Here is a 14,375-nt window from a genome sequence, read left to right as displayed (position 1 = left end):
CAAATGCTTACAGATAGACTACAGATAGTTACAATCCGATCACCGTCGTTTGAGTGTTTGTTACGTTGCACAAAGTCGACCGAAATGCAGAAAATGGTAATGAGTTAAACACTTGATATAGTTAGCCGTAATTTTGAATATCAGGATATGGTCTGAATGAATTTACATTGCAGGAGACGCATGCGCATTGGCGGCCGTCTCAGGAACGTCCTCTTTCGAAATCCGCACCCTCCACCCTCTGCAAGTACTGTTCCATTTGCGGTCCTTAAGCTAGTACGTGAAGGTGAAACCACATGTCCGCCCTCTGTCGGAACGCGCGTTTGTGGCGTTAAAAACAATCATCAGATGTCGCCAGACATGTCACTATGAATAAAATGTTTTCCCTCAGGAGAAATTAGAGGGATCACCGGGTCCCAAACTTTGTCCAGTTGAAAGCTGCCGTCACGATTTATGAGATCTCGTTCTAGGCGTGTTTCCACAGATTCTAAAATTGCTGAAACCCAACGAAGGCTTTCTACTGGATAAGGTCTGGGACCTAGTGATCTATTTAATTTCTTATGTGGGAAAACATTTTATTTATAATGATATGTTAGGTGACATCTGACGTTTGTTTTTAGTACAGCTAGCACGTGTTGCGGCAGAGGGCGGACATGTAGTTTCATGTTTGCACAGTGCCTGAGGGTGCCTGAAGACCACAAAAGGACCATTATTTGCAGATGGCGCGGATTTCGATAGAAGACACCCCTTACACGGCCGCCAACGCCCATGCGTCTCCGTGCCAAGTTTTTCTATAAAGCCGACACCGTGAACTATCAGTCTCCATATGTTAGACTTAACCTTGACCGGAACTAACGTGGAACTTCCACCTACTAAGCATCCAGTAGAAAGCCTACAATAGGCTAAAACTACTGAAACTACTAGGAATTACACCCCTCCCCTACCCTCCACATCTGCAAAACCTTGATGCGACCCATTCTTTGTTATGCACACATTGCAATGGACCTCTGCCCTTCCAAAGTTCTATAAACCCATCCAAATCCTACATGTGAAACATGCAAAATATATGTGGAATATATGTGACTTGTGTGTATGCGGGCAGAGCCATGAGTAAAAGTTTCCTTCTACATCTCTAAATCGGTTTGAACCAAACGTGGTACACATACTGTCTGGAAAGAAATGTTGTGATGGTAAGAACGAGCAACCTCCTGTTGGGATGGGGGATTAGATGTGGAGAGTGATTAAGGGCAGGAAGAGGTGGACAGAGAAGGGAGGAAGAGACTGACACATCTAGCTGGGAGAAGCAGATGAACAGAGAGAGAGGGAGTTCAAAATTTGCAGAAAGGGAATAGGAGGAGATATGGAAATATATAGTGAGAGAGTGGAGAGGAGCGAATGGACAGAGAAAGAAAAGAGGAGGAGATGGAGGATCAAATGAACAGGGAGAGAGGGGAAAGAGGAAATCGGAAATAGGGGGAGAGAGAGAGAGAGAGAGAGAGAGAGAGAGAGAGAGAGGGGGGGAGGGAGGGAGAAAGAGAGGAAAAAGAAGATGATGGAGGAGATGATGACAAGGAAAGAGAGAGTGGAGATGGTAGACAGAGAAATGAAAGAGGAGCAAATGGACAGAGAGAGAAAGGGGGGGGGGTGAGAAGATACACTGTGTTCAAGAATCACAAGACGAGGAGACATACTTGGAAGAGATTGGGATATACTTAATATTTCAATTAGATTATATAACCGTTAGACACATCAAAAATCAGTATTGGATTGGAAGGAGGATGGGAATATGAATAGAAAGAGCGGGAGGAGGAGACGGAATGACGGAGGGAGATGGACTGAGGGACAAGAAGAAGTTGAATAGAGAAAGAAGGACCAGATTGACAGAGAGAGGGGATGAAGAACACGGACAGAAAGCGGGAGGACGCTACAATAAATACATAACAATACAAAGCTAGGTTCTCATCTAGCCTACATTCAATGAGAACTGAACCTGATTAGTCACTGAGCAGCCAGTAACGTGTTTATAAAGACAAAAAGTAAGTCCTTGGGTAAAAGCGCACACTCAATCGGAAGAGTAGTTCGTAAGTTATTAATATCTAAGTTATTGAGTGTAGGATGAAATTTGTTTATTAATACGAGGGCAGTTCAATAAGTAATGCAACTCCCCCCTGCGGGTCCGGGGTAAGAATAGGCCCGAGGTATTCCTGCCTGTCGTACGAGGCGACTAAAAGGAGTTTCAACAGTTTCGGCCTTCCATGTGATGGTCCCCCTTGGGATTTGACCTCCATTTTTCTAAATTTCTACAGAAGTACGAGCCTTTTGGGGAAGGACACCTTACGTGGTGTACGACTGGTCCTAAGTGCACTCAGACCTTGGCACTCAGCATTGCACCGGCGTTGTAACCATACCCACTATTACTCAAATTGCGCCTAAACGCCTTTTGGGTTGTCCCAGTTACGCCCATAGTGCGTCTCCATCTGCACCAGCGATCATGATGGACTTTCCATGGCACCAGAAATCCAGCACGGTAGCCAGCCCGTTGTGGTGGGGTCGTCATGTACCCTCTAGGTTGTAGCCCCCTGACAACACAGGGATCGTACTGCCGATACCTGAGCTGCACCCTCCCACGTTGGCCAAGGAGTAGATGCCCGTCTCCTTGGGGCATCAGGACTCCCGGCAATGGTCATCCTGCCAGGTGGCCCTTGCTGCGGCTGGGTGGCGCCCGTGGGGAGAGGCCCTGGTCGGAGTGGGTGGTATCGGGGCGGACGTTTCGCAGATGAAACGTCACCACGTATCGGGTCGCTCTGCGGCCGAGTCTTTCAAAAGAAAAAGTACCGTTTCTGGTTCTGGTTCTCCTGCCCCTTTCCCCTTGGCCACTCCATGGGAGGAGGGACAGGCCCGCCGGCTTGGAGCGAAGTACTTCCCCCGCTATTTGGTCTGTTCTCGAACCGATGGGGGGACATTCGCCACCTCCAAGCCCATGTTCTTTGTTCAGCACATTGAGGACATCTTCGGGGAAATCGAGGCTCTCAGCAAGATGCGTTCAGGGTCCGTACTTATCAAGACCACGTCCGCCACACAGTCGGCGGCGCTCCAGGCGTGCCACCGCCTAGGGGACATCCCAGTCTCCATTGTCCCACATCTGGCACTCAATAGGACGCAGGGGGTTATTTTTCATCGTGACCTCCTGCTACAATCTGATGAGGAGCTCAGGGCCAACCTGGAGCGCCGAGGCGTGCATTTCGTCCGGCGAGTCCAGCGCGGCCCCAAAGACCGTCGCATCGACACTGGGGCCTTTATCCTCGCCTTCGAGGGGGACGTTCTCCCGGAGAAGGTAAAGGTAATGTGCTACCGGTGTGACGTGCGACCCTACGTTCCGCCTCCTATGCGCTGTTTTAGGTGTTTGCGCTTTGGGCACATGTCGTCACGGTGTGAGGCTGAGCCCCTCTGTGGCGATTCTGGCCGTCCTCTTCGTGAGGAACATACATGCACCCCACCACCTCGGTGCGTTAATTGTCCTGGCGTCCACTCGCCTAGACTGCCCCGCATATCAGAAGGAGAAGAAGGTACAAGAAATCAAAACTTTGGATCGGCTGTCTTATTCTGAGGCCAGGAAGAAGTACGACCACCTCCATCCCGTGCCATTGACCACTTCATTTGCCTCAGTTGTGTCCACTCCTTCCGCGGTATCCTCACCCCTCTCCTGTCCCCCCTCCGCCTCCTCCGCCCATCAGGGGGCTCTGCCTCCGCCTCCCAAATCCCTCCCTTCCAAATCCTCCTCCCCCGTGGCCCCCACCCCCTCTGCCCCAGGGGCCATCCTTCCTCCTCCTTCTCCCCACACGCCACCTGAGAAGCGATCCTCTTCTCAGGCGTCCATCGGGGACACGTTCCGGACCCCGGCTTCCGAGGTCCGGCGTTCCAAAACGGACCCCGCGCGTGAGGACCTTCTTCGGGTCCAGCCCACCATCCCTGTGCCTCCTCGGCCTTCCAAGAAGGCCTCCAAGAAGAAGTCTCTATCCCCCTCTCCACCCCAGCGCGTTTCGACTGACGCTCCATCCGTGAGTCGCCGCTCCCGGCCGTCCTCAGTTTCGCCGGGACGCTCTGCTGCCAGGCGCTCAGCTGGCCTTTCGTCGGCGAATGATGCTGCCCTCCTACACAACCAGGGACAGCGGCCGCAGCTGGCGACCAGTCGATGGAACCGAATCCGCCTCCCGTCGGTTGTAGCGTTGTTCCCTCGCAACCTGGCCCTCCGCGGCCGTCGAGGTGACCAGCTCTTCCCCCGTCTCGTTCCCCCAACTTTTTGACTAGCGATGGCGTTGTTTCATTGGAACATAAGAGGTATTCGATCTCATCGGGAGGAATTACAACTGCTCCTCCGCCTGCACTGTCCGCTCGTCCTTGGACTCCAGGAAACCAAGTTGCGCCCGACTGACCGTATTGCCTTTACCCACTATACCTCGGAGCGGTATGACCTTACCCCTGTGGACGGTGTCCCAGCTCATGGTGGGGTCATGTTGCTAATTCGGGACGACGTCTATTACCATCCCATCCCATTGACCACCCCACTCCAAGCAATAGCTGTCCGCATTACTCTTTCTGCTTTTACTTTTTCAGTTTGTACCATCTACACTCCACCGTCGTCTGCCGTTAGTCGGGCTGACATGATGCACCTGATCGTTCAGCTTCCCCCGCCGTTTTTATTGTTTGGCGACTTCAATGCCCATCATCCCCTTTGGGGCTCTCCTGCATCCTGTCCAAGAGGCTCACTCTTGGCAGATGTCTTCAACCATCTCAATCTTGTCTGCCTCAATACCGGCACCCCGACTTTCCTCTCGGACTCCACTCATACCTTCTCCCACTTGGACCTCTCGATATGTTCTACCACTCTTGCCCGTCGGTTCGAGTGGTATGTCCTTTCTGACACCTACTCGAGCGACCACTTCCCCTGTGTCGTTCGTCTCCTGCACCACACTCCATCCCCACGTCCTTCGAGCTGGAACATACTGAAAGCTGACTGGGGACTTTACTCATCCCTGGCGACCTTTCCGGACCACGATTTTCCCAGTTGTGACAGTCAGGTCGAATACCTCACGGCTGTTATCATCCATGCTGCCGAACGTTCCATTCCTCGTACTACTTCTTCACGTCGCGTTTCCGTCCCCTGGTGGAACGAGGCTTGTAGGGACGCTGTCCGTGCTCGACGACGTGCTTTACGCACCTTTCGCCGCCATCCTACGTTGGTAAATTGTATTGAATACAAACGACTCCGAGCGCAATGCCGTAGAGTCATCAAAGACAGCAAAAAAGCTTGTTGGGCCTCTTTCACCGGCTCCTTTAACAGTTTTACTCCATCTTCTGTCGTTTGGGGTAGCCTGCGCCGGCTGTCGGGTATTAAGGCCCACTCCTCGGTACCTGGCCTGACCTCAGGTAATGCGGTCCTTGTTGATCCGGTGGCTGTCGCCAACGCCTTTGGCCGCTTTTTCGAGGAGGTTTCAAGCTCCGCCCATTACCATCCTGCCTTCCTTCCCAGGAAAGAGGCAGAAGAGGCTCGGCGACCTTCCTTCCACTCGCTGAATCTGGAAACCTATAATGCCCCCTTTACTATGCGGGAACTCGAACGTGCGCTTGCACTGTCCCGGTCCTCTGCTCCGGGGCCGGATGCCATTCACGGTCAGATGCTGGCACACCTTTCTCCGGCGGGCAAAAGCTTCCTTCTCCGTACCTACAATCGCGTCTGGACCGAAGGTCAAGTCCCCATGCGTTGGCGTGACGCCGTTGTTGTTCCTATACCCAAACCCGGGAAGGATAGACACCTTCCTTCTAGTTACCGCCCCATTTCTCTTACAAGCTGTGTCTGTAAGGTGATGGAGCGCATGGTTAATGCTCAGTTAGTCTGGATTCTTGAATCTCGACGGCTACTTACTAATGTCCAATGCGGCTTTCGTCGCCGCCGCTCCGCTGTTGACCACCTCGTGACCTTGTCGACATTCATCATGAACAACTTTTTGCGAAGGCGCCAAACGGTAGCCGTGTTCTTCGACTTGGAGAAGGCTTATGACACCTGTTGGAGAGGAGGTATCCTCCGCACTATGCACAGGTGGGGCCTACGCGGTCGCCTGCCCCTTTTTATTGATTCCTTTTTAACGGATCGCAAGTTTAGGGTATGTGTGGGCTCCGTATTGTCCGACGTCTTCCTCCAGGAGAACGGAGTGCCTCAGGGCTCCGTCTTGAGCGTAGCCCTTTTTGCCATCGCGATCAATCCCATTATGGATTGCATTCCACATAATGTCTCAGGCTCTCTCTTTGTCGATGACTTCGCGATCTACTGCAGTGCCCAGAGAACATGCCTCCTGGAGCGCTGCCTTCAGCGTTGTCTAGACAGCCTCTACTCATGGAGTGTGGCAAATGGCTTCCGGTTCTCTGAAGAAAAGACGGTTTGTATCAACTTTTGGCGATATAAAGCGTTCCTTCCGCCATCCTTACATCTCGGTCCCGTTGTTCTCCCATTCGTGGACACAACTAAGTTTCTAGGGCTCACGTTGGACAGGAAACTGTGTTGGTCTCCACACGTCTCTTATTTGGCGGCCCGTTGTACACGTTCCCTTAATGTCCTCAGAGTTCTTAGCGGTTCATCTTGGGGAGCGGATCGCACTGTCCTGCTTCGCTTGTATCGATCCATAGTCCGATCGAAGCTGGATTATGGGAGCTTCGTCTACTCGTCCGCTCGGCCGTCCCTCTTACGCCGGCTCAACTCCATCCACCATCGGGGGTTACGTCTTGCAACCGGAGCCTTCTACACTAGTCCTGTCGAGAGTCTTTATGCTGATGCTGCCGAGTTACCATTGACCTACCGGCGCGACGTACTGCTGTGTCGGTATGCCTGCCGGCTGTCGTCTATGCCCGACCACCCCTCTTACAAGTCCTTCTTCGCCGATTCTCTCGACCGTCAGTACGGGTTGTATGTGTCTGCCCTGCTGCCCCCCGGAGTCCGCTTCCGTCGCCTGCTTCGACAATTGGATTTTGCCCTCCCTACCACCTTCAGAGAGGGTGAGAGCCCGACACCACCTTGGCTCCAGGCTCCGGTTCATATTTATCTCGACCTCAGCTCACTCCCGAAGGATGGTACTCCGGCTGCAATGTATTGCTCACGGTTTGCCGAACTTCGTGCTCGACTTGCCGGTCACACCTTTATTTACACCGATGGCTCCAAAACTGACAATGGTGTCGGCTGTGCCTTTGTCGTCGGGGCCGCCACATTTAAATACAGGCTCCTCGACCAATGTTCCAGCTTTACGGCCGAGCTTTTTGCTCTCCATCAGGCCGTTCAGTATGCCCGCCGCCACCACCATTCATCATATGTACTCTGCTCTGACTCACTCAGTGCTCTTCAGAGCCTTGGAGCTCCCTATCCGGTCCATCCCTTGATACAACGGATACAGCAGTCCCTCCATTCTTTGGCTGATAACGGTGGTTCTGTCAGCTTTCTGTGGGTTCCCGGACATGTGGGAGTGCCTGGGAATGAGGCTGCGGATGCTGCAGCCAAGGCTGCAGTCCTCCTGCCTCGGCCAGCCTCCCATTGTGTCCCGTCATCCGACGTTCGTGGGGATGTCTGTAAGAGGCTTGTGTCGTTGTGGTGGGATGCTTGGTCATCCCTCCAAGGAAACAAGCTCCGGGCAGTAAAACCGCTACCAACTGCTTGGACAACATCCTCCCGACCATCTCGGCGCGAGGAGGTCCTTCTGACCAGGTTGCGGATTGGGCATTGCCGGTTTAGCCACCGCTACCTGCTCTCCGGTGACCCAGCCCCGCAGTGCCCTTGTGGTCAGGCATTAACAGTGCGCCATGTTTTATTGTTGTGTCCCCGTTTTAGTCAATTTCGTGTTGTTCTGTCCCTGCCATCTACTTTACCGGATGTTTTAGCTGATGACGCTCGAGCAGCTGCTCGTATTCTGCGTTTTATAACTTTAACTGGCTTGTCCAAGGACATTTAATCTTTTTACTTATTTTGTCTGCATCTTTGTCGGGTCCTTCTGGTGTCCCCTCCATCCCCTTGAGTTTTACCAGATTCCATGTGCTCAAACAACAGTGACTGGGCGCCAATGACCTCAGCAGTTGAGCGCCCTTAAACCCAACCAAAAAAAAAAAAAAAAAAGTAATGCAACAAATTTTTTTTCTCGGCCAATTTTGGTTGAAAAAACCGGAAATTTCTTGTGGAATATTTTCAAACATTCCCGCTTCGTCTCGTATAGTTTCATTGATTTCCGACAGGTGACAGCGCTGTACGGAGCTGTTAAAATGGCGTCTGTAACGGATGTGCGTTGCAAACAACGGGCAGTGATCGAGTTTCTTTTGGCGGAAAACCAGGGCATCTCAGATATCCATAGGCGCTTGCAGAATGTCTACGGTGATCTGGCAGTGGACAAAAGCACGGTGAGTCGTTGGGCAAAGCGTGTGTCATCATCGCCGCAAGGTCAAGCAAGACTGTCTGATCTCCAACGTGCGGGCCGGCCGTGCACAGCTGTGACTCCTGCAATGGCGGAGCGTGCGAACACACTCGTTCGAGATGATCGACGGATCACCATCAAACAACTCAGTGTTCAACTTGACATCTCTGTTGGTAGTGCTGTGACAATTGTTCACAAAAATCTGAACGAACTTCTCCTTCTTCATGACAACACAAGACCTCACACAAGTCTTCGCACCCGAGAGGAGCTCACAAAACTTCAGTGGACTGTTCTTCCTCATGCACCCTACAGCCCCGATCTCGCACCGTCGGATTTCCATATGTTTGGCCCAATGAAGGACGCAATCGTGGGAGGCACTACGCGGATGATGAAGAAGTTATTGATGCAGTACGACGTTGGCTCCGACATCGACCAGTGGAATGGTACCGTGCAGGCATACAGGCCCTCATTTCAAGGTGGCGTAAGGCCGTAGCATTGAATGGAGATTACGTTGAAAAATAGTGTTGTGTAGCTAAAAGATTGGGGAATAACCTGGTGTATTTCAATGCTGAATAAAACAACCCCTGTTTCAGAAAAAAAATGTGTTGCATTACTTATTGAACTGCCCTCGTATCTCGACAACGTCTTAAAAAATTTTCACGAACGATGAGTGAATAGATTTCTCATAAACCTTACCTATTTTAAATTACAGGCAAGAAGGTGCATTCCACAAGTGAACCATGAATTTCCACCTAAATTTTATTCATTTATTTAACCTGATTTGTTAGAGCGATCAGGCCCACTCTTACATTAGTGAGGATGAGTAGGAAAAGCAAACACGTGATGTTCGGACACAGTATTAGTAGTGTCCTGCTTAACGCAGTCACGATTGTTAAATATACGGGCGTAACGTTGCAAAACGACGTAAAAGAGAACGAGCACGTTAGGATTAAGGTGGGGAAGGCGAGTGGTTTTCCTCTTTTGTTGGGATAATTCTCTGAAAGTGTGGTTCATCTGTAAGGAAGACCGCATATAGGACGACCTATTCTTCAGTACTGCTCGAGTGTTTGGGATCCGTACCACTTCGGACAGCAAATAAACACCGACAGCGACAGTACAAGTAGATATGCCGGAGCGGCAAGCCGAAGACGAAGAGATAGAGAAAGTATACAAGAATATTGAACCGGTAATTCAGGACGTAAAGGAACATAAAAATCTAGTAATCACGGGCATTGCAATATGTTTATAGGGGAAGAAGGTGAAGAACGGGTTACGGGATAATATGGACTTCCTAGTAGAGATGAGAGAGGAGAAAGATTAATTGACTTTTGCGATAAATTTCAGTTAGTGTTTTGAATACTGTGTTCAAGAATCACAAGAGGAGGAGGTATACATGGAAGACGCCGGGGAGTAAGGCAAGATTTCAATTAGATTAAATAATAGTCAGACAGATTCCGAAATCAGCATTGGATTGTAAGGCATACCCATGAGCGAATATAGGTACAGATCAAAATAATTTAGTAATGATGAAAAGTAGCCTGAAGTTTAAGAGACTTGACAAGAACAGTCGTTGCACAAAGACATGGGATATGGAATCACTAAGGAATGAAGAAATATGCTTGTAGTCCTCTGAGACTGTAAATACTCCGAGAAGGAATAGCTGAAGAGGCAGTTCGGTTGAAGAGGAATAGACATCTCAAAATGGACAATCTCAGAGGATGGTAAGAGATACATTGGCACTAGAAAGGAACTAGCGAAGAAACCATGGATAACTGAAAAAATATTTCAGCTGATAGACAACAGAAGGAAGTACAAAAATATTCAGGGAAATTAAGGACTAAAGAAACAAAAAGAAATGACTGTCGGAAGAACTGACACAGCATAGAAGGACTGACACAGAATACAGAAAAGTCAAACCAAACCTCCGTGAAATTAAAAGCAAGGGTGGTAACATTAAGTATGCAATGGGAATTCCATTGTTAAACGCAGAGGAGAGAGTTGATAGGTCGAAAGGTGCAGTGAGGGCCTCTATGAGGGGAAAGACTTGTTTGATGACGTGATAGAAGAAAAAACATGAGTCTATATAGAAGATATAGGGAATCCAGTGTTAGAATCAGATTTTAAAAGAGCTTTGGAACACTTGAGGTCAAATGAGGTACAAGGGATGATAGCATTCCAACCCAGTTTGTACACCCAGTGGGGAAGTGGCAACAAAATGATGGTTCAAGTTGTGTGTAGAACTGAGTCTGGCGATATAACATCTGAATTTCAGAATAATATCATCTATATAATTCCGGAGGTTGCAAGAGCGACAAGTGCGAGAATTATCGTGCAATCAGCTTAGGGGTTCAATCATCCATGTTCTTGACATAATAATATACAGAATGGAAAAGAAAATTGAGGGTGTGTAAGATAACTATCCGTTTTGCTTTAAGGAAGGTAAAGGCACCAGAGAGGCAATTCTGACGTTGCGGTTGATAATGGAAGCAAGATCAAAGGAAAATCAAGAAGACATTCCTGGGGTTGGTTGACCGGGAAAAAGCATTCGAGAACGTCAAAATGTGCAGTATGTTCGAAATTCTGAGAAAAATACATGTACACTACAGAGAAAGGCGAATACTATACAACTTGTACAAGAGCCAAGAGGTAACAGATTGCAAGACCAAGAACGAAATGCTCCGATTAAAAACGTTGTACGACAGAGATATAGTCTTTCGCCCCTAATGTTCATCTATACATCGAAGAAGCAATGACAGAAATAAAACATTTAAGAGTGAAATTAAAATTCAAGGTGAAATGATATGAGTTACAAGATTCGCTGATGACATTGCTATCTTCATTGAAAGTGAAGAATTAAAGGATCTGCCGAATGGAATGAACAGTCTGACGAGTAGAAAATACGGACTGAGAGTAAATCGAAGAAAGAGGGAAGTAATGGGATGTATGAGAAATGAAAACTGCGAGAATATTGGCATCAGAATTGGTGATCATAAAGTAGATGAAGTTGAGGAATTCTGCTACCTAGACAAAAAAAATAGCTCATGGCGGACAGAGCAAGGAGAACATAAAAAGTAGACTAGTAGTGGCGAAAAGGTCATTCCTGGCCAAGAGGGTTCCACTAGTATCAAACATAGGCCTTAATTTGAGAAAGAAATTTCTGAGAATGTACATTTGGAGCACAGCATTGTGTGGTGAGAAAGATGGACTTAAAATCGGAACAGAAGAGACTGGCAGCATTTCAGAGGTGGTGCTACAGAAGAAGCTTAAAAACTAGGTGGACTAATAATGTAAGGAACGTGGAGGTTCTCCATAGAACCAGTGAGGAGGAGAATATACGGAACACCGCAGGGTAATTTTGTGCCACAAGACCAGACTCGTGCTACAGGGGTTTGACGAGCATGATGATGAACTCATGTTCATGTATTGCCCACTAACCTCGCCTTATCTGAGCCCAATGTAAAACGTCTCTTTATTTACTGAACTGCGTGATCTGTTCATATTCATCTAGCGCTTCGTGCCTCTGGAAATCTAACAAAAAGTTGTTGACCTATTCAGACTCAGAATATCCTCATGGATGCGTTACGAAGGTGGCTGAGGAATGTACGAGGGGCGTTTGAAAAGTCCGTGCAAACATAAAAACTACTTACGTGTTTGGGGTAAACCTGTTTTATTTTTCGACATAGTTCCCTTTTAGACTTATACACTTCGTCCAACGCTGCTCTAATTTGTTGATCCCTTCCGAATAATAGGAATTGCCCAAGTCTGCAATCACCTCCTCGTTTGAATAAAATCATTGTCTGGCCAGTCATTTCTTCAAATTGTGGAACAAATAGAGTCCGAGGGAGCCGAGTCTGGAGAAAAAGGGGGATGTGAAATGAGTTGGAATCCTATTTCCATTAATTTTACGACCACAACTGCTGAGGTATGTGCTGGTGCATTGTCGTGATGGAAAAGGACTTTTTTGCGGTCCAATAGCCGGCGTTTTTCTTGCAGCTCGGTTTTCAAACGGTCCAATAACGATGAATAATATTCACTTGTAATAGCTTTACCCTTTTCCAGATAGTCGATGAGGATTATCCCTTGCGAATCCCAAAAGACAACCGCCATAACCTTTCCGGCCGAAGGAACAGTCTTCGCCTTTTTTGGTGCAGATTCTCCCTTGGTAACCCATTGTTTAGATTGTTGTTTGGTCTCAGGAGTATAGTAAAGTATCCTTGTTTCATTCACAGTGACGGAACGACGCTTAAAGACCATTGGATTCTTCCTGAACAGCTGCAAACCATCCTTGCGACACTTCACACGATTCCGTTTCTGGTCAAGCGTGAGCAATCGCGGAACGCATCTTGCGGATAGCTTTCTCGTGTCCAAATGTTTATGCGAAACGTTATGTACCCGTTCATTCGAGATGCCCACAGCACTAGCAATCTCATGCACCTTAACTCTTCTGACATCCATCACCATATGAAGGATTTGATTAATGATTTCTGGAGTCGTAACCTCCACAGGGCGTCGAGGAACATTCAGAATCACTTGTGCCCATATGGCCACTCCGGAAATTTTGAAACCACTTATAAACTGTTCTGATCGAAGGTGCAAAGTCACCCTAATGTTTATGAAGCTTCTCTTTTCTTTAGTCTCCTGCGGCGTTTTGCCTTTCATAAAGTAATGTTTAATCACCACACTAAATTCTTTTTCGTCCATATTTTGACAATCACTCGACTTCCTTGATTCACACGAATGCCAAACACAAAGAAATGGACCAATATGGCTGAAACTTGGTGTGCGTTCTTTCCAAAGATGCTACTGACTAAACATGACCTCGATACGCGCTCGTAGTACCATCTCTCGGACTTTGCACGGACTTTTCAAACGCCCCTCGTACAAGGGGCATTCAATAAGTAACGTAATACGTTTTCTGTTGGTCAATTTTGGTCGAAAAACTTCGTAATTTGTTGTGGGACATAGTGGATTACTTCATCTTCAGATCCCATAGTTTGATCCAGTACTGATAGGTGGCAGCGCTATACGTAGCGTTTGAAATCGCGACTGTAACGAATGTGTGTTCCAAGCTGAGAGCTGTCACTGAGTTTCTTTTGGCGGAAAACCAGATCGTCGCAGATGTCCATAGGCGCTTGCAGAATGTCTACGGAGGCCTGGCAGTGAATGAAAGCAAGTTCGGTCGTTGGACTAGGCGTCCTTCATCACAGAAACCAAATTATGCGATTCCCCCGAGCCAGTCTCCCGCACACATCTGCGACTCCCGCAGTGTAGGAGCGTGCGGATGCTATCATTCGAGGTGATCGACGGATCACAATTAGGCAGCTCGCTTCACAACTGTACGTCTCTGTTGGTAGTGTTGACACTCTCGTCCACCAATTGAGATACTCAAAGGGGAGTGTACCCGCTGGGATCCTCACTGCCTAATGGAAGACTCTAAAGAGAAACGAAGGAATATCTGGGCGGAACTGACTGTGCTTTACGAGGCTGATGGTGAGAATTTTATGTCGAACGTCGTCAAAGCCTATGAAACATGGGTTCATCACTTCGAAGAAGAAGCAAAATGGCAATCTATGAAGTGGTGCCACGTCACCTTTCCCCAAAAGGAAGTTCGAAGCCGCAGTCTTAACGGGTAAAGGCATGACGACGGTCTTCTGGAAATCTGAAGGGGTTATTCTGTTTGATGTCCTGTCTCATGGTGCAACGATCAAGTGTTATGCACTGCCTGTAACCTCCCCCTCACTTATCGACCTTAATTACAGTGAAAAATTAAACTTCGTGTACCTAATGGTAATTTGGGAAAAGCAATCGTCACCAAAGTTAATCTGTCGGTAAAGAGGGAGGGAAGGGTTACATCTAAATGAAAGGAAAAATGCAAATGAAACTCGTGGAAATTAATTTTGAAAAGGGGTAAAGTTAATAAAGAAAGTAAATGTG

The sequence above is a fragment of the Schistocerca cancellata genome, chromosome 1 (genome assembly GCF_023864275.1).
Source record: "Schistocerca cancellata isolate TAMUIC-IGC-003103 chromosome 1, iqSchCanc2.1, whole genome shotgun sequence".
Taxonomy (NCBI): Eukaryota; Metazoa; Arthropoda; class Insecta; order Orthoptera; family Acrididae; genus Schistocerca; species Schistocerca cancellata.
The sequence above is the reverse complement of the archived record's forward strand: the minus strand, read 5'-3'. Positions refer to the sequence as shown.